The sequence below is a fragment of the Camelus bactrianus genome, chromosome 1 (assembly GCF_048773025.1).
Source record: "Camelus bactrianus isolate YW-2024 breed Bactrian camel chromosome 1, ASM4877302v1, whole genome shotgun sequence".
NCBI classification, from domain to species: Eukaryota; Metazoa; Chordata; class Mammalia; order Artiodactyla; family Camelidae; genus Camelus; species Camelus bactrianus.
Genome location: NC_133539.1, coordinates 31,504,307 through 31,526,651, shown reverse-complemented (window position 1 = coordinate 31,526,651; position 22,345 = coordinate 31,504,307).

Below are 22,345 nucleotides of genomic sequence, written 5' to 3'. Positions count from 1 at the left end.
TCTCTCTATCTAAAACACATATGTATTTAGTCTTTTATGTACTTTTAAGGTACACATATATACTTCAATCTGTATCTCCCTTAGACCAAGGCGAAAGAGGCCTCTGATCTTGGCCAGTACATTAGAAGACCCACAGTTCATAAAAACATAGCAAATTAATTTAATAAAGTACACTTGGGCACCTCTGTCACTCTGGATCCAATGCTTAAAGTTGGCACAGGGTGATCATAACCCTAAATATCTGTTCCGTGAGCATTGTCTTTCTGGACCTAGGATAATTCGCAGTATCACTTGCATATGTCCTTGAAATAATGGATGTCTGAATACTGAGAACATTTGTGGATTGTACTGCTGCCTACACGTTAAAATGCACTGTGACAGAGTGTGGAGACAATTTGAGCATCAGAAGCATTTAGGTAAGAGAAAAGACAAATTAATTAACTTGTCAAATCCTTCTTCCCAGCATGAATGTAATAGATCCCTGCATAACCATGTATCATTTCCCAATAGCACTCAGCGACCTTTTATTCTTTCTTAACTTTTGTTTCAATTCTTGATTCCAGAGATACTCCAGAATTACATGCTGTTCAGCACAGTTGCACACGGTGATTGAAGACATATTGAAATATTAAACAATCTGTCTTACTGTAAATGTATATATGTAGACTTAGATGAAATATATGTATAACATGATACCAATTTTTTTCATCAGTAACAATATGAAAATTGACTACTAGCATTTTGAATAGTTTTATTTTTCATAAAAATCTAATGATTTAATTTTTCAAAAATTTAAATTACTAACTTGATATTTATAGCCTTTTGATATTAAAGTGTTGATTTTCTTTTAATTTTAGTGAATAACTTTATTTGAAAAATATTTTTGAAAAAATAATGTTTGAATTTTATACTTACTTTCATTTTAATTTTAGAAAAGTATATACAAATTATACTCTTTTTGAGTCTTAGAATTTACTATCAGTAGGTGAAAAATTTTGTGAAAATACCCAAAAGAAGAGATTTTGCTACTGTGATGACAAAAAAATTGTATAAAATAATTATATAATAATTTATTAATTACATTTAAATTTTCATCCAAATGTTGCTACCCCATCAATCAGACAATCAAATATGGAACATATATAGTCAATTAAATATCTCTGAACCATCTGTATGAGATGACGGATGTTGATTAAAATTCAGGTGGTAATCATTCCATTTTGTAAGTCAAATCATTAAGCTGTACAACTTAAACTTACATGATGCTGTGTGTCGATTACATCTCAATGAAACTGGAAGGGAAAAAACAGTCTCTGGTATTTTGCTGATTTCAGTCACATAAATATCTCAGCTTTTTGTGATTTTTCTAATTTGTTGATGTGAAGGTATAATTGTGACAGTATGAGGGAAGAGCATTTTTAACAGTTTACGTATGTATTTCTAACTCTTGAATATAATCTGTCCTCTTTAGTGCCATAAGTGTAATAGATTAACATCTTCCTACTATGTTGAAATAGTTCATTCTCTTCTTTTCTGTGGCCATTTCAATATGGAACCAAACATAATCTCTTTCCCTGGTCAGTATAAGAAATGAAGTATTCAAACAAAATAAATTGTTCTAGGAAACTGACCAACCCAAGCCCAAAGCATGTTTATGTGGAAACCTTTAATCACATATAAGTGGTTATTACTACCTGGAATCCTAGAGTCCAAGGCCAGGTTTGATAGCAATTTAAACAGAAATACCTTAAGATTCCCTTTTGCTTCACTAAACCTCAGCTTTCAATTTTGAGGCTGTTGTTTTATAAAGCACTTTCTTCTTTAACTCTGGACTCGAGACACCTTATTGTCCAAAGTTTATTCCTTGGCATGTTTGAAGATACAGCAGTTATTTGAACAGTTTCTAGTTGTTTAAGGGAGGTCATTGATTAATTTATTTTCATCCCTAACACCTAGCTTAGTGATTGGCGTACAGTGAGTACTCAATATAGACTTGTTTAATGAATACATAAATGGACAAATGAATGAATTAGAGGTGATGATATCAATCTACTCTCCATTCAGGATACATTGCCTATAGGTTTTTCTTTTCAGTTTTAGAGTCTACATATTAAATGTGAAATATATACACATATGTTTTGGGAAATTAGTAGGCAGGCTGTTTCAGACACATAAAATGCTCCTCTAGACAGCTGACAGGACTAGGTATGCCAGGATAAAAAAAAAAAAAGGTGAAGAGTTTTGAAAGGGACTTTCTTTTTTAAATATTTGAAAATACAAAAAGACTTCTGTGCTATGTGTACATTCCTTGTGTACACATTTTCTTAGATAGTAATAACTAACAATTATATAATTTTCCTCAGTCCCAGACAAACTGGTCTAAGCAATTTTACAAATAACTCATTTTATGTTTATAAAAACTCTTTACGGTAGTTACTTTCATTTATCCTCATTTTACAGTTGAGGAATCTGAGGTACAAAGTTTTTAAGTAACAAAGTCAGAGCTGAGCAGGGGCAGTGCTTTTAACCACTATGCACTCTGCCTCTCTGCTGTTTTTCTTTCTTTCTTTCTTTTTTTTTTTTCCTCTGTCTCATTTTTCCCTGAAAGGTATGAATATTACACTATTATTTGTATAGTGAAGAGGAAGTTATTGAACATTAAATATAATTAAGAGAGAAGGTTTTAGGAAAGTGGGGAAGAAAATACTGGCCTTTGCCAAAGACTTGCTTTCTTATATCTAGGAGGAGCTGAGACTTCCCAGTATGGGATTTTGGTTGATAGGACCTTATATGGTACTTTATCATGTAGGCAGATCAGGATATCAATTAATACAGGACAAGCAGCATCAGAATACAAATAATTTCAGTTAAAAATCAGATTGTCCAATTGCATCTATTGCAATATATTGGTTCTGTACTTTCTGAGATTTTGTTAAAATTTTCTTTAGATATTTCCAGTCTTTAATAAAAGATGTTAATGAGGAGATTATATGTCCAAAATTGGCCCATAGTACTAAGTGTAACACAGCATCATTAAGGATATATTTCTACAAGAAAGATAAATCTCTGGACAAGAGGAGTGGTCCAGAAACACTCTATAGCTTAAATCAGAAACAAGAAAACTTAGTTTTATATTTTCTAAGAAAGCTGTCTACCCTCCTTATATATTGTTATATTAGAAAGATGCTGAACTGAAGAAATTTTGTTTTTCTCCTATGTTGTTTACAGGAGTAAAAGTATTGACAAGCTAATTCAACTTTCTAATTATGAGCAATGCCTTCTTAATAGTACATGGCATTTTAAACTTAGTGGAATATATTTTAAAGGAAATGAAAAAATATTAATATTAAGCAGGTGGGAGAAAGATAAGATTGGCCTAACAACCTCTTTTGGTGCATAAACAATACTGCATTGTGGCAACACTGGGTGCAAGGAGCCCAACTAGTAAGCTTTTGCAGTAGGTAGGTAATAAGTGATAGTGTTTTAGACTAGAGTTATAAACAACACATAGAGGAATAGGTGCATTTAGGCTACATTTACAAAGAAGAGTAAGAATTTTATAATAAATTTTATGATAATATAACTTAGGCTACATCTGGGAGGAAGAATTAGAATTTTATGGTATAGTTGCATGTGAGGAAGAATGGAGAGTAAGGACAACACACAAGTTTCTTGTTTGGGCAGTTAGGAGTGCAAATGACAAATATGTAGTTTGAAATTTCCAAACATTTGTATGGAAATAATATGCCTAGTGTTGGATATAGATTTAGGGATAGTCAGCATATAGCTGGTCATTCATTTAGTAAATAAGTATTGCATGCTGAATGCGTGTCAAGCCAGCTGGTTGTCTTGGAGATTGCAATGGGATTCAGTCTAATGTTGCTTTTACCTAGTAGTTGAGTTAGGTTTAGTTAGAAAGATACATGCTGTAAGATACTATCAGCCTTGATGGTCAGAGAGATTTCTAGAGAAAGGAACATTAAGTTGAAACATGTCATTAAATTGAGTATGTTGGGAGGAGGAAAAGGATGGAATTTCTGGAATAATAAGTGGCACATGAAAATGGGCAGGAACAAAACCAGCTTTGGAGGTAAAAAGAAATACTGTATGATTGTAGCTCAAAGGAGAAGAAAGCAAGAAGTATGATATATGACTGGTAAGTTGGTAGGAACCACATGACACAAGTCTTTGTGGGTCATATTGGTAGCCAGGAAGCTATTTCATCTGGAAAAAAATATTTTATTTTGTATTTAAAAGACTTTAGCTGCTGTGTGAAGGTTATATGAAAACCATGAGGGCATGGAGATGCAATGTAGATACCCAAAACTTATTTCATCTCTGTAGAAAACTGATATCATTGATATCATCATTTGGATTAGGATACTTGAAGAAGACCTAAATGGATGTGGATAGAATTTAAATATTTATTATACAGAATTTATAGGAATTTAATATGTATTCAACATGGAGATAGTTAGGATGACCTTTTGGAATTTTAACCTGAGTTTGCATATTGTTTATTGGGGGAAAAGAAACATTTGAGAAGTTGCAAATGTTTTGGTCTGAGAGGAAACAGGTAAAGGGGTCCCTATTGGACTTACTAAATCCATGGAACTTCAAGTCAAAAGTTCAGTTATATAACTTGCTATGTAGATCTACTGTTCAGTTAGAAAAAAATGTGTATAAAGTAAAAGGCATTAATAATCTGGAGGTCCCGCTGATGACATATAATAATGTGAGTGGGAGTTCTTTATCAATCAGACTATCACAGGATAGAAGACTATGATTAGAGATTTAGAAGTTTGAGTAAGTAATCTCAGAGGTGTGATGACTTTCAAATGACTTTGTTCATGGTTTATTATTGATTGTCAGTACAAAGTGGATCAAGATAAGCAGATAAAGAATGTAAAAGTAGAAGAGACTCAGGAAAGAATCCTGAGCAATTATTTAAAATTTGGTAGTTGAGGAGGAACCAGAAAAAAGCTTGAATAAAAGATTCATGGTAATTTAGACAATACAAAAAAAGAAAAAAACAAATAGATGCACAAATAAACTGGTAGTTATATTGTCATGCAAGAAAAAAGTAAAGAGATATTGGCAAAGAAAGTGTTCAGTGTTTTCATATCTAGCCAAATGGACAGGCAAAAAAACTACAAAGTATAATTTGGATTTTTGTCATTGATTTATTACTAATGAAGTGGCTAGGAGGAAAAATGTAGATAACTTGTGTGAATAACAGAATGAGTATCTATTATTCATCAATAATATAACTACTATTATTTCACTAGGAAACAGTAATACACTAATACATACTGTAACTGCTGTTAAAAAGCTTTAAATATAGGGTATTACCACCGGGTCCAGTGCAATTGAAAGTTACTTGCCTAAGACAGATTATGAAGGCAGTATTTGTCTACTTAGTATTTTGCACTAGATACTGGAAAGGCTTAATGTAAGATATTTAGAATGGTACTATTATAAATACATTCATATTACTCACTACCACATAATCCTATACCTGATTTTTTTTTTGCAAATATACTTATTTATATATTGAACTCCATCGAAAGTAGATATTCATTATTAAATAACTATACATGACTACAAAGTATGTGTAATAGTATTTTGGAATATACAGCTATTTATATAGTCTCCTTTAGTAAAAAATAAATGATAGTAAATACTTTTTATTTCCATAATAGAATGTATTTCTCAAGGTCATACAAGAAATAAAATGTAGTCAGAAAAAATAAAGTATACATGTTCCTGTTTACTTGAAAAACAGAGCATTTTCTTCAGTCTAGATTTTTCATCAGGATACAGTTATTGCTTTTGCTCTTATCACTCATTCTTCTTTACTTTGTGTTAAAAGTATTTGTTGGTATAAACTGTGTGTTTTCAGAGATGGTTAAGATCAATAAAGACCAAAGAAGGAAATAAAGTCTCCCAAGAAGGAAAAGACAATACTTAGTATTTTGGAGCTTCCTAGCGGAATTGGGAATTAGGACCACTCCAGGTAGCTCTTAAAATCATCTAAAACTTTCACTGTATGGCAGTATGCCAAGAAGAAAATCATAAAAATTCAGTTCATGCTAGAAGCTTTTTTGTTTGCTAATCTTTTGAACATTCAGACTATTAATATTAAAGGAGACTGTCGTCACTTTTCATTTAAACAATGTTTAATAACAACCGTCTGATAAAAATTCCACATACCATACAGCCTGCAGTAAAAGTAATTTCTCATGTCCTCATCAACAATGAAACTGTCAAAGAAGTAAATAATCTCACTGAAGAAGACAATGTACTTACCAGCTCAGAGTTTTTGTTCACTTTTCACAAGCTACTTAATGCAAACGTTGTTACTGTTTTATTTGACACAATGGTAGGAAAAAAGGGGTGAAAGTAAGTTGAAATATTTTGTTTTGGCTTGTGAAAAACTGTAGATGTCACCAATAGTTTGTTATTACTATTTACTGCTTAATCTGCATGTTAAACATTTTTCTTTTCTCCTTTCTTTTGGTAGTAGACATATATTTTCTTTGAGATTAGATAAAAGAGTTTGAGAGAATTCATTAAGGACAGGAAACACAAAGAGAAATATATGACTTCAGGTAGATAAATATTTTCAAGATAATTTATTTTTTTACTTAAATAATGCAAAGTCTTGATTAATAATGGTACTGACCAAGCTGTCCTTTATTTCAAATTCTAGTATGTTTTCTGATGTTCCCATAGCCATCAGTAACTACTTAGTTGCCTCTTTGAGCAAAACAAAGACACAAAACAAAACAAACATTTTTAGTTTTTAGTGTAAATTTTTCATTACTCTTTTTACACTTCACTAATTATTCATTTCATGTCATTATTAAAAAACATTTCTTTATCTTGACTATTTTTGTTTTTATTTAGATTTTGGATGAGTCGGCTTAAGATTCTTATGTTTCTTCCTCTTTGTACATAATCAATTCTCTTCTCTCACATACACATTATTGCAACATATTATTAAGGCAAAAGAAAATTTTCAACCAAGTAATATGAAGTATTAAGCATTTACCAAATATTTATTAACAGCTTACATGTGGTATGGATATAATAGTGAAGACAGGCATCTGCAGTCTTTGTGATAATTTTCTAAAGGAAAATCTTAGACCTGTACATAATGGCAATAAAATATTATTGAGGACAATCATAATGGAAGCATTAAAGTCATAAGAACATTCACTAAGAGCATGTTATCATTCCAAATTAAATCTCCTTAATTGATCACTTTTTAAGATCTCAACCTATAAAGGAATGTATTTCTTAAGTAAATCCAAGTGTAAAATTCCAAAATGATAAAACAGAATAATTCACCCCACAAAGGCCTCTTCTTTTATCAAATGATTCTGTTAGTGTCATCACAAAAGCACTTTTCAATTTGTAAATCATCAAAATACATGTGTGTGTGTGTATATGTATACAAGAGATTATATACTAACAAAGCAAAATTTATCTTCAATAAAAATATTTACAAAGTATGTTTTCTCTTTTTACATTCATAAAGATGAAAAACAAACCACCAAGAAAATTAATAGGCAAAACATATCAAACACTTGTAATATCAGACAATTTGCTAGTGCTTTATATGCATCAGTTTATATAGCAGTTCTCAGTGTGTGGTTTCTTGATCTGCAGCATCTGACTAAAAACTTGTTTAAAATGAAAAATCTTACTGGAAACGCAGAGTGATGCTGACACAAGCTAAAGGTTTAGAACTACTAAGCTAATATAATTTGCATAACTCTTTTTTAATGCATGGTCTATTGTTTTCACCATTTTAAAGAGGAAAGTCTTCGCTAGATTATTTATCTTGCCCCAAGTGACAAAGCAAGTAAGTGATGGGTGTGTGTCCAAACCCAAACACTTGTTTGATTCCATCCCTGTGACTTACTCACATCACTACGCTCTTGACATATAAGTAGTAAGATAGATTTTAGGTACTTTTAAGAAGGGAATTAACCATAGCATGAGAATCATGTCTCCCAAGTGTAAGATTTGGTTTGCTCTCTTTCTTTTTTTTCTTTTTTTTCCCTCTGTATACATATACAATTTTCCTGTGAGTTTTAAACTAGAGGCCATATTGAAAAACTAGTTTCATAGAAGATTTTCAGGGAAGATTTGGACAGTAATTAGTCTACACAAAACTTTTTTATTGATTCTCCTTGACATTTTGCTTGCTGTGTTTATTTAGGTAAAATTCACCAGGTCCATAAAACCTACACCTAATCTTAACATCCAATTAAAATAGATCAAATAGGATCAAAGAAGGTACACTCATGATACATTTTTAAGTTAAGAAATATGTATTTTTAGATATACCCGCAAGCATGTAACTTTGTAGATCTCTGACGTTTTATTTGGGGAATATAAAGCTGATTACATTGTATGAAGAGCAATGGAAATCTTAAATTACTTAAAAATATTTTTTCTGACTCTTTCAAACTACCATAAATTCCACTACATTTTTAGTGTTTCCTTAATGATGCTATGTCATAAACCACTATACCAATCTATCCATACTATTGCAAAGTTACATAGAATCACCTTAGCAAATATTTTTGGCATTGACAGGTAAATGAGAATCAGAAACATCTAGGGATAATCTAGTTGCAGTTTGATTTTGACACAGTGAAAGGGAGACAGCTATTTCCATGTCCCAGTGCACTTCGAAAATAGAACTTGTCTATGGATTTTACCATGCGTTTATCCCTAGTTGGCTAAGTGCAACTTGAAGATCATGGGTTGGTAAAAGTGGCAGATTGAGTTGGAAGAGGAGAAAGAAAGAAATATTTGGGAGAGCTACTTGGTTACTTTAGTAAACATATGTAGAATTTGTTTTTATTTTTGTTTTGTTTTAATCTCAGACTGTTCTTGGATGTGTCAAGAAATTACACCACACCTATGGAAGTTCTGTGTTATTTGAAAGGTAACCAAAATATTCACATAAATGAAGATTAAAATGTCTCCTTTGTTATCAATAAACACTGTTTTTGGAGAACACAACTTGGATAAGCAGCCAAAAAGACTTGCTAACTTTTATGTGAATTAATTCTACCCCTACTTTTGTAGAAATTCATCATGGAGCAGAGTTTTTTCCTGCTAAGGTGTTAAGAGATCACACCAGTATTAGTTTTCTCTGGGGAAGGTGCATCAACAAAGAAGGGTGAGAGAAAGAATTGAGGTGAACATGTCTGGTTTTCTCTCCTAAACTCGCCATTAAGGTAAATCACTATCCCTTGCCTGCAAGAAGTGGGAAGAGGAAAAATAAAGAGAGGTCAGAGGTTTTATACTTTTTACAGACTTTTTTTTCCCACATGGAAGCATGAAAAATAGTAAACAGATTTGGTGTTCTATATTATTTGGAGAAGACCAAGTGGCTCAACAATAATTCATTGAGGAATACAAAAGTTTACTTCCCATTCATAAAGATTAGATAGTGATATTCTAGGTTGGTTGTGCCTAAGCTATGTGATTGGATTGAAATAGCTGAATCAGCTTTAGCAACTTACTTCTAAGCAAAATCCCTGCCCTTTGGAACTGGAAAAGCGTGGAGAAACACACAGGAAGGCTCTAAAGGCCAGGTGTGACTGGGAAAGTCCATGTATTCCCTAGGAGAAAACTTACGGCTTGGTGTAAAAGAGTAACTAGCAAATGTACTGTAGCCATGGGTCCCAGAAGAGGAGAACAGATTTAGATAGGCAGTTAGCAGCCTCAGTGTATTCTCCTGTGATCACCAAATATCTAAGAGCATTCTTTGTCTCACAAAAAGAACATATCCTATATGTTTCCTTAAGGTACTCTATTCCAAGTCCACTTGGTTGCTATACTCAACTCAAAGTCCAGAACCTCTAGGTGATGTGCATTTCTGTCCACCAGGTTCATTGGGCTTCTTGTGGCCCAATGATCTTACGAAACAAAAGACACATTATAGTACTGCTTCCTTCTGCCAAATACATAATACATAGAGGCAGAGCAAGGAGAAATTAAATACAATAAAAATTGTCATCAAAATGAGAAGACTAGAAAATCACGGCAGTTACTCTTCTATAGCAGCAGTTATCGGTGACTCTGGTGGGCATGTGTGGTCAAAGTATCTTGGTCTGAAAGTTAAGAAAGTTCCTTGAATAAATCAAAGTCCTACTCTTTGGGGGAACTTTCTTGACTTATTTTTTATAGATTCAGATTTGCCCTCTATGAAGATCTTTCTTCTTCAATATACTCAGATGACCACATCTGAAGTTAGTGTTTTAGTTGACGTTCTAAACCAAGGATTGCAGCCTTAACAGCCTGCTTCCTTCTGGTACAACTTTGCCAGACTGGGGTTCATTTTATGAATGGCTTGATCCCAGACTCTATCATTGCAGTTTGTGGTCACTTTGCAATATAATTTCCCTGAAAATTTAGAAGGCTTCTCATCCTTTTGCTTCCAGTCAGTAGCCACACTTTAACCAAAGTTTTTTCTGGTCATGTTTATTACACCAGATTGATTTCTTTACTTCCTTGCCTTGATGCCTGTCTCTTCATTTATGTATTATCTTGAGAACAGTTGAAACAGTAGTTTTCGGTAAATGACAACACTCATATTCCTATCTTTGCTGAAGAGCTATGTCACCATAGGAAATATAGGCTATGTTTCTATCCTTGCTAATGGGCTATTTTTGTGTTTGAAAATTCTCAATGATCTCATTGCTTAAAGTGATTTTCAGCTTTATTGCGTCTGATCATGGTTCAGAAGCAGTTGGGTTCATTGATGCTGTGAATAGGGTTGCATGATTTAGCAAATAAAAATTCAAGATGCCCAGTTAAATTTGAATTTTAGATAAATATTGGATATTTTTATTATATCATATATAATAATTGGGACATTCTCATACTAAAACAGTATTTTTTTATTTTTCTGAAATTTAAATTTATCTGAGAGTTTTGTATTTTATCTAGCAAGGCTGTCTGTGTGGCCCTTAATCTTTGGATTTTCTGTATTTCTTCCATCTCTTTGTTAATCAGCCCATTCTTATTCATGTTGTTTTAATATTTACAATACTATCATTATTGTAATATTTTGCTATAAGTGGCAAGGAACAACCAACACGTGCTAGTATTTTTGCTCTTTTCAACAGTTTTGGCTAGATCTGCCGGGTTGGTAAGCATGTGATCTGCCTTCCAAATTGAAACAGGTGATAATTTTGCTGTAGCGTTGCAAGAGTCTCCAGCTTTCCGCCCTGCTGCATCTGCTGTGTCTACACTGCAGTGTCCGTTACTTGATAACTAAGCCAGTTCTGCATAGTTACTTGTTGTGGAGGAACTCTGCTACAGTGTACTAGTTTTCTTATTGGTTAAGTTAGACTAGCCACTTTCAAAAGGCATAAATAATTGAGCTATTTGAAAATAGCAATAATCCAATAGAAAAATGTCTTTCCTCTATTTCACAATGAAGGCCAATTCCTGGAATCAGAGTATTCTGGTTACAAACATTTAAACTTATTTTTGTAGTCTTTGGACTTGTCATAGTTTCATTTATTTGCTCTACTCCATTAATCCAAGAAGACGGCATTATAAAAAGGTCCCATATTATTTTTTGTGTATTTATTAATAAAAAATACATGCATCTGTAGGTGAAACCTAGTTGTTGTTGTTACTACTTCCTGGATTGGAAGCCTTGATTAGTGCTTCTATAATGAAATTCAAAGACAATTTGTGACTGAATGCTGGTAACTTTTATTTGATACTGGACCAGCCACATAAATCCAAGGTAAAGCCCCTAAAATAATTAAAGTGCATTTCCAGGGTGAGAGGTGAATAGGGGGAGCACAGAAGGTTTTTAGGGCAATAAAATAATCTGCATGTTATCATAATGATCGCTACATGTCATCATACGTTTGTCCAAATCCACAGACTATACAGCACTAAGAGTGAACCATAATGTAAACTGTGGGCTTTGGGTGATTATGATGTGTCAATTATAGGTTCATCAGTTGTAACAAAAGTACCAATCTGGTTGGGGAATGTTGATAATGGGGAAGGCTATGCATGTGTGGGTGTAGGGTTATAAGGGAAATCTCCGTAACTTCCCCTCAATTTTGCTGTGAATCTTAAACTGCTCTTAAAAAATAGTCAATTTTTAAAAATCTATTTGATAGTTATTTTTATGTGCTTCATTTCTTTTAATAACTTCCCTTTATATACTTTCATCAACTAAATATGAGAGAGAGAATCCTTGTTAATTTTTTGCTTATTTTTCTAGCTCTTAACATCACATTTCAAAAAACTTGCAACTTGAGTCTAGGAGGGCTACCATATAGTTTTGATAAATGTACAACAAGAGAAAGAACATATTGTAAGATATTATAGAAAAATTGTTGTATGTCAGTCTTTCCCCTTCAGTTGAAGGATCACTGGCTGGAATGTACAAGAAGCTTCTCATCTTTGACAGTTTATATTGAAGACTCACTGACAGCACAGTACTATCACGTAGCATCGTATTAGGTGTCAACACTTCAGCAAAAATCTAAAATTCTTTGTCATATGATTTTGAAGTCAGAGGGACAATTAGTTTCCTAAGCCTTTCTGTTGACCTTAAAAAACTGTCTTGTTAGTCTTCTAAATGTAGTAAAACCTAATATAGATTTTTTTACTATAAATATTAAAATTGTATACAAGATTTTGTTTTAATTAAACTCAGTAGACAAAAAATGCCAATAGTGAAGAAAATTTTCATATTTATATGTCTAAATCATTCATTATTATCTTAAATGTGGATAAGCAGTATAATAAGAATTTGATCAATAATAGCAGAATATATTGATCATATATATTTGATCAATTATATCAAATACGCTGAGATCCAATGACAATTTGCTTACTAGTATACATGTTTAAAAGCAACCCCATTTAAAAGATTTTGGTAAGATGGAAAATGCTTAATGGACTCTAAGAGATTCCAGAAATTAGGTAAGAAATTTTACTGTATGCATAAGGACAAATCTCTCTGATCATGTATTTTTTTTTTAATGTGTTAAGAACACTTAACATGAGATCTACCCTCTTAACAAATTTTGAAACAGACAACACATTATTGTTAATTACAGGTACCATGTTGTATGGCAGATCTCTAAAACTTACTCAGCTTGCATAACTGAAACTTTGAATTCCCCATTTGCACCTCCCCACAGCCACAGGTTACCACTCTACTCTCTGCTTCTATGAATTTGACTACTTTGCATACCTCATATAAGTGAAATCATACAGTATTTGTCCCTGTGTAATGGGCACATTTCACTTAGAATAAGGTTCATCCATGTGTATATTTCTTTTTATTATAAATCGTATCTTTTCTATTATTTTTACTTTTTTAATATAAACAATTTATTCATAAGGTCAAAAACAATAAACAAAAAAGCAAACAAACAAGCAGCTAATTTAAAGCTATTAGAAGTAAAAACTTAATATAGGTTGTCTCATGGTCTGTCTCCCAACCTCCAGCTAGAGGCAGCTACTGTGCAGAGTTAAAGTGTATTCTTCCAGACACTTATACAACATAAACTTCTATATTTGCATTATTTTGTTAAGTTCTGTTTCATTTAATAATTTTCACTTACGTTGCAGCAAATATTGCATCACACTTTAAGAGCAATATTTGTGCTATGTGTATATATGCTTGTGTGTAAATGCATGCGTTATTTATATTATTATGCTTTTTCAGGGACTTTTTTCAATTAGACAATGATTTTTTTCCCTTAGAATAAATATCAGATATCATTGTCAACTACTTCAGCATTGGAAAGACGAGATTTAATCTTTGAAGCTATTAATAGAATGAGTTATATGAATAGAATTTTTTAATATTAAAATATTATTTAATTCCCGCCATAAGCTATAATTGGTCAAAAGTGTTACTCTTTTAATATCCTGCTACATTTTGTTAGAATATGTTGAAGCTTTGTGCTTCAGTATATTCAAACTGAGATTTTTGTCGTTTGCCTTTGTGTTTTGTATCAGATGTTGGTATCTGTGTTATTCTGTCTTTATATAAATGCTTGAGGTCTGTATGGTCTGCATTAGTTTACATAGGTCTGTCAAGGGCTGCGTCTTATGTTTGATAGGATGCATACAGGAAATTTTCTGGCCTGCTGATTTTTGGAAGTGGTGACATTTTGATAGTTTTTCTTTTTACTGTCATAGTAATTGAATAATATGAGTTTCCTGGCTTCCTCAGGGTCAGTGTTTTCCTAAAGAAGTATGCATTTCACTGAAATGTTCAAATTTACAATCTTAATAAATATGCCTCTTTTACTTTTCTACTTTATGCTTTATGTATTATAACTATGTTCTCCCTTTTTTATTCAGTTAGCCCTTAGAATGTATATTTAATGTTTGTTTTTAAAGAACTAGCTTATAATTAATTAATGATAATGTGAATTAATTAATTTATAAATCCTTTTAAAATATATTTATAATTTATTTCTGGATTATTTTTTTCAAACTTTTTAACTGTTTAAATAATCAACTATGCCTTTTTTTTTAAATTTACATTTGTTCTCTGAATTTTCCTCTCATTACCTATGCAGACGTAATATGTAGGATGCACATAATATTTCATTGTCACGATTTCTTTTCCCCACTTGTAATGTTACTTTTTTTCTCTTCTCTCCTTCTCCATGTTCTTTTCCTCGTCCTCCTTCTTCTCCTCCTCTCCTCCTCTCATCCTTTCCCTCCCTCTCCTGACTCCTTTCCCTCCCCCCTCCTTTACCCTCTTCATTCTTCCTGCTCCTCGTCCTCTCCTGTCTGCTGCTTCTCCCTTCTCTTGGCCCTGGAATGCAGACATGTGAGTTAATTCTACCTCAGTGCTCATAGATTGCTATTATCGCCAGTCTTGTCAATTTTCTTTCTTTTTTGATGCATTCACCTATCTATTTATTTATTCCCGTTTTTTTTTTTATTTCCTTTTTATTCCTCATTATAGGTAACCTCTGATAATGCTTTTGATAAATATTCTTAAATCCATAGGTATCATTGCCAAAAAAGTAGTTGTAGTTTAACTTTCTCTACTCTTTGGCACTGAAAGCAGGATTGCTTCTAATTTCATGCAGCCACAACTGATGCTGAGATAACAACCTCTAAATATGTTCCTTTGCTAGAGATAACACCACTTTAGGGTTTGTCTTTGTTATGCTGATTTGCTGATGAGCTGAAGTATTACAGCTCCTAGAGAAAGACAGAATTGTGTGGTTTTTTTAACAATTGAATTTATAAATAATATGTATATATACTGTTATTTACTTTATTACTAATCATCACTGAGCTTAAAGTATGACAGTGCACATTGTAAATCTTCAAGAAATGGTATACTATACAGTATGTTGTAAGTCTTCTTGAGCATATAAATTTCATCTGGGAAGCATCATGTAAGACAAGAATCATGTAAGACATCATGTAACACACTTAAAAAAATTATCTTTCTCAATTCTAATTTTGCATTTTTAGTAACCTTTTCTTCTTCTTTATATGGGTAGAGGCTAGATTGTTTTTATTTGTTCTGAAGAACTGATTAATGAATCAAATATATATATACACACACACACACACACACTATATATATCTTGATCAGTGTGTCCCTCCCTCTTCTTACCTGAAGGTATCCACTATTGCTAGAATACTTTATATTTTTACTAGAGATCTAAATATTGTATTTACAAACTAGATATGACATTTTGCTTGCTTGTTTTCATTTTATTCAATAACAATCATTCCTTATTTTTCTGCCACTTGCTTTTTTTAACTCAACATTATTTTTGAGTAGTTATTCATAAAGAAACCATGATTCTACTTCATTATTGTAACTGCTGTGCCATATCACATTGTATGAATATGCCACAAATGATGTGTCTGTTTTCCTACGTTTAGACATTTGTTTTAAATTTTCAATATGGCATCAGTGGAGAAACAAACATTCTATACATGCATGCATTCCTATTCCCATAAATAGAGAGATATTGATATAGATTAGTATGGGAAAATGCCCATTCATATTCATCATTTGATGATTTTTTTTGTTGTTTCATTTTAATGTTCATTAATTTATCGTAACATTAAAAAGTAGATATATCGATGCTAGAAAATAATTTTTTTTCTGTTTAAGAAAAAAGATGCAAATGTAAAGTCATATAACTTCAGAAAACAATTTTTGATTTTAAATGTAAATACACAAGGTCAATCTCAATTTTTGCTTTTAAAAAATGTGTCACCTAAAAACAATAGAGATAGATAGATAGATCACCTAACCCTATTCACTAGTAGTTTAGAAGCAATGATACTCCAGTTGAAATGAATACTCCTATTGCCGATATCTTGATTTTTTAAAATTTCATACTCCAATAAAAATCCAAGGCTTCTCAGAAAAATGTCTGATTCTAGGTCTGGAACAGTGGAAATATACGATCAGTTTGGTGTATCTCCAAAAGAAAAGAAGTGTTCAAATCTCTGAGTCCCCTGTGCTACTCACATTAGAGTTTACAATTTTATATGTTCCTGTTTTGGATGATTATATACCTACTCTTTCATCTGAAAATTCTTCCAATTTTCTGGTCCGATGGGGACTTCCTAGAATAATTATAATAGCACTCAGTAATATAGAAGTAACATTCCAAATATGCACAATGTTATGAAACAACAGGCATATGCATATCCTGTTACTGCAGCTGTGTCTGTAATTTGTTATCCAGTGCCAACAGAAAATTCTTAATAAGTCTTTAGAACTATATGTAAATGTATGTTTTTCATACTTGCTCTTTGTGTGTTATCAGACAAGACAGTTACTGAAGACACATGGGAAATGCAGAAATGACATTAAATAATGGTGCTCTTTTTTCATCATTAAAATTGTGTATTTCTTTATATTACAGAAACAATTTTTTAGGTTTTCTTTTTTAGTACCAGAAAATACAGGTAATGTTTCAAAAAAGCAGATATACAGTCATTTGGAAAGCAATAAATGAAAGCAATGCATGGCCTTCAAAAAAAAAATTGGAGACAATTAAAAGAGAAAAGGCATTAAGCATTCCATTTTATGAAAACATTTCGTTATCCCAGTTGATGAGAAAAAGCTTCATTTTGTAGAAGAATCCCAAATAGTGAATGTAGAAAGGTCTATAAAGTTAACAGATAATATCTTTGTAATATTCCATTGGTATACATACTTCAAGGAACACCAATGGGTGCTAAAAAATTCTGTGTAATATGTTGGGAAATAGCTTATTCCCATAATGCAACCTTATCACCTAATAGATGAGTTGAAAATTGCATACAAGATCTAACATAGCATCAATAATTGTAAACCACACTGACATGTATTCCAATGTGATTCAATATAAAATGCATAGCATCATCTAATATTACTGAAAAATATTTTACCTGAAATTGGTTGTCTTAAGACATAAGTTTCAATCTATAGAAAATTCAGAAGATGGAATATTTTACAAGACATGTCTGGTTTCATCAAAAAGGCAATGTTATATTAAAAAGATGGGGAGAGAATCATGCTTCCATATTAAAAGGAATTACAAAGACAAATATTTAAAGCAAAGTGGGAAGCTTGATTGGATATTTGATTAAGCAAGTAAGGTGCATTTTGAGAACAATTTGTAGAATTTGAGTATGGTTAAGTATTGGGAATTTACTTAGATTTGATAAAACTATAGTATTTATGTGAGAGAAATTCCTTGGTTTTATGATATGCATGCTAAACTATTCAGGAGTCAAGAGTAATTTTGCCTATAAATATTTTCCACAAATATGTCTGCCTGCACACACAAACAACACACATAAAAACACGTGCTAAATCACATGTATAGGCCAGTGTATGTACAGGTTTGTATGTATATATGTATATGGATGGACATCCTCTCTACATTGAGTGAATGAATATTTTCAATTTAAAGTTCAAAAAAATTATTTAATTTCCACTAAAGTCCTATTCTGATCTTTTGTGGGAAAGCTTATCTTTGTTAGCATTTTAGATATTGGATATCTTATTTGTTACAAATTTGGTTTTACAGCCATTTTTTGAGTAATTGGAAAAGATTATTTGCTTTTTGGTTTTGTTATTTTAGCTGTTGTTCTCCTATATTTATGTCTTTTTCACATTTTTGCAGTTTTGTGTTGGCTCTGCCGGTCCCAAGCCTCTGTCCTGAGCCAAGTGTTATAATCATAGGCTGCTGCTTTTGCTTTGTAGTGGTATTTGGGCTAGAAATCCATCCATAGGCCCAGTGGGAGAACTGGATCAGCTTCTGCTTGAAAAGCTCCTTGCCTTCCACCACTCAGAGATTTGCAACTTACTCTAAAACTATCACATCAGGCCTAGTGTGGGCAACTTCTATTTTTTAGTGTGCTTTCAAGATAGAGGAACTTCACATAAGCGGCTGGTTTTAAACTCAGGCACTGACTCCAGGCTCTCCTCTCTCATTAAGTACTTCAGACTGATATTTTGAGTATGAGGTGACTTCCTGCTAGTCTTTATTAACACCTAGAGCCCAACAGACCCACAGGTTTCTCCTTAGCTTTGATGTTTTTTTTCCTTTTTAGGCAATAAATACGTGTTCATTGTTTTGAGTCTTGAACTGTCCTTTTCTTATTTATTTCTATTTATCATTGCCCTGTGCGCTTGCTATTCATTGGTCAAAAAATAAATAACAACATTGCAATCACATGGAAAATTATTAGAATTGAAGATGCTTAGGCCTAGCTCAGGTATACTGAATCATAATTTGCAGTTTAATAAATTTCCCAAGTGATTCAAATTTACATTAATTTTTAAGAAGCACTAGTTTAGAGCAGAAGGATACATTGAAGTGTGATCTCTCAGCATCCTCCTGACCAAAAATCTGGGAACATATTACAGAAGAGCCAAAGGTTTCTGTATATTCTGAGTGGTTAGAACTGATTTAATTCTGCAAAATTAACACATACTTTTGATTGGCCATTACAATTTTTAAGACACAAACAGACGATGCTTAAACCTGCAATACATTTATTTGTACATTACTTATTTTCTAGTTTTGAGTATTACAGATAATAATTGTAAAATCACTTGATATTTTGTTTTATGTTTAATTATTTTTCTTACTAGATACTTTTCTTCTTTTCTTGGCTTAGAAAGTTTTCTACTTTCATTATTTTTGTCTAAATTATAGTGAACATTATCAATCTATAAGTTTAGATATTTTATCAGCAAATAAATGTATTTTTCACTAATTATTCTTTTTGCTATGTTTGTTCTAAATATATCTCTAACAATTTAATTACTTTTGGTTTCTCTCACGTCCCTTGAAATTTGAATTGTGGAACAATATAAACACTACAAACATTTGTATCAATTCTTTTAAAATTCAAAATACATATTCTTTCTCAAGATGATAGCTGATTGATATGTAGCTCATTTAAAGAATTGTACAATATGATAAATTTATCTTTGGGAGAAAATCAAAACCTCTGGGTGATATAGAAGGATATGCTTTACTGGACTATATTTGAGTGTACAGACTGTAAGTCATAACTATATAGAAATGATGATACTTTATGTGAGTGGATTAAACAGAAAATGGCTTGTAATGGCAAAATATAAGGGATCCAGCCAAAGACCCACTTTCATAGTAAGTGAAATATTGATGAGGCAGAGATAGAACATAAATAATTAAGGAGAAAAAAGATATCCTTTGTAAAGAGAAGGTAAGTGATATGGAGAATAATAAAATGTTTAAGGGGAACAGAGAAATTATAAATAAAATGGTCAAGAAAATCACACTAATCAAGTCATATTTAGAACTGCAGAAAGTAAGAAGTGAGTCATTCAGATGTGTGGAGTGACAAGGGAAAGAATGTCCCAGGCACAAAGAATTTCAAGGTAAAGTCTTAATGGAGGATGATTCTCCCATTTGTAGAAACAGTAAAGAAACCTGATAGGGGTGAATAATTGGAGGTGAAATTGGAAAGATTGGAGACAACAAACGACATAGGTTTGTAGGCCACTCTAAGGTCATTAAGTTTTACTATAGGTAGGGTAAAAATCCACTGAAAGTTTATGAGCAAAGTATGATATTGATAACATTGAAAAAATTCCATTTTAACTGATGTGTTGTGAATAAGGTTTATGTGAATAATGAGGGTAGCAGAGGCACTTTTTAGGAGGTTACTGAAACTAGGGGGAAAAAATCATGGATTTGAGCAGATAGTAGAGGATGTCCTGCTTCTGGAGATATATATTTAAGGAGAATATATATTGTGGTAAACAGAATAACAACCCCCTAAATATATTCATATCCTGATCCTTATAACCTGTGGATATGTTACTTTACATACCTGGGAAGTTTTTAACTTAAAGTTTGAGGATATTATTAACTTCATTAACCTGAGTTGAGGATATTATATTAGATTATCTGTATTCATCAAAAATAATCACTATGGTCCTTAAAAATGAAAGGGATAAACAAAAGAGAATCAGATGGAGTTTTCACTATAGAAAGACTTAGAGATACGCAACATTTCTGGCTTTCAAGATAGTGCAAGGGGGTCTCTGGAATATAGAAGAGGCAATGAAAATTATTATCTTCTAGAGCCTTCAGAAAGGATTTACAGCCTTGCTGACCCCTTGATTTTAGACCAATGATACCTGTCTGGGCTGTCTGACCTACAGAACCGTATGATAACATAACTGTGTTGTTTTAAGCAATGAAGTTTGTAGTAATTCGTTATAGCAGCAATAGAAAACTTACACAGATTTTGATACCTACAGTTAGAATACTACTTTAACAAATACCTAGAAATTTGAGAGTAGTTTTAGGATTGGGCAATGAGAAAAGGTGGAAGAATTTTTTAGGAATAGACAGAAAAGGCTTAGATTGACTTTAAAAGGCTGTGAGTAGAAATATGGATTTTAACAACCCTGCTATTTCATGTCTAGGAAGAAGTGAGGATCACGGTATAGAAAACATATATCACTTTAAATAATACCTAAATCATCTCTTGGTAAGAATATGGATATCAAAGACACTGCTGATTCAAAGGAAAAGGAAGGACATGTTATTGGAAACTGCAGAAAGAAAATTCTTGTTATATAATGACAGAAATTAGCATAATTATGTCCTGAAGTTAACTGGAAAGTAGAACTTGTAAACTGAAATTGGACATTAGCTGAATTGATTTCCAAGCATAGTGTTTGGATGTAGACTGGTTTATTTGATACTAACAGCAAAATATGAGAGGAAAGAAATAAATTGAAGAAAGAGCTACTAAACAAAAAGAAAAAAGGAATTGATGATTTAGGAAATAATCTATCCAGATTTGTAAAAGTTGTTAAAATTCACTGCCAGGAAAGTGCACTCTAGAAAAAAAGTCAGAAGGTGTGGCTGTATAACCTTTAGCTAATGTGTTAGAAAGACCAAAAGGTCAAAGAATTCAGTCAAAGTCTCTTTGAAGAAATTTAGAGTATAAATCACAGATCCCTTTAGTCAAATCAGAAAGCATTCATTAAGTAGAAACTTAATGAATTTGTTCCCTCAGTCATCTCAGCAAAAGCAAAATAATAGAGATGGGATTATCTGGAAAATATCTATGATTAACTCTTTTGTAATAGAGTAAATCCTCATGACATGCATAGAAGAGCCAGGAGGCTCTTGGGAATGTCATATCAGCAGAAACACTACCAGTTGGGACCAAAAAGGACAGAAAGACTAAAAAGAAGGCTGCCAGATGCCCAAATCTCTACATGCTACTCGACTGCAAATACTCAGAAGGCAGAAGCACTTGTCCAGAGGATTAAACCACAAACCATGGAAGATTATTCCTAGATCTTCAACCCTAATGCAGTTTGTCAGACTGGATTTCAGCATTTCTTGGGACTGGTGATGGCTTTGTTTCTTCCATTTTCTCCCTTTTTAAATTGGAATGTCCATAGTAGCTACTTTATGTCCTAACACCATCATATTTTGGTAGCAGATACCTTGTCTCTTTAGTATCAGAGATCCACAGTTAATGAGAATGTGACTCAGGCTGGATCACAGCCAGAATATCACCTTTGCCTAATTTAGATGATTTAGATAATGACATTTGAAACTTTTTAGTTGATGAGATTTAAATAAATTTTAGACTTTGAGTGGACCCTATATGGGTTTTAGACTTGTAGGAATCTTGAGATAGGGTAAATTTATTTTGCCTGTGAGATGGATGATAATCTTTGGGAGACAGAGGATGGACTTTGGTCACAGAAAAATGACCCCTAAAATATCTTCACATCCTATTCCCCAGAATTTGTAATATG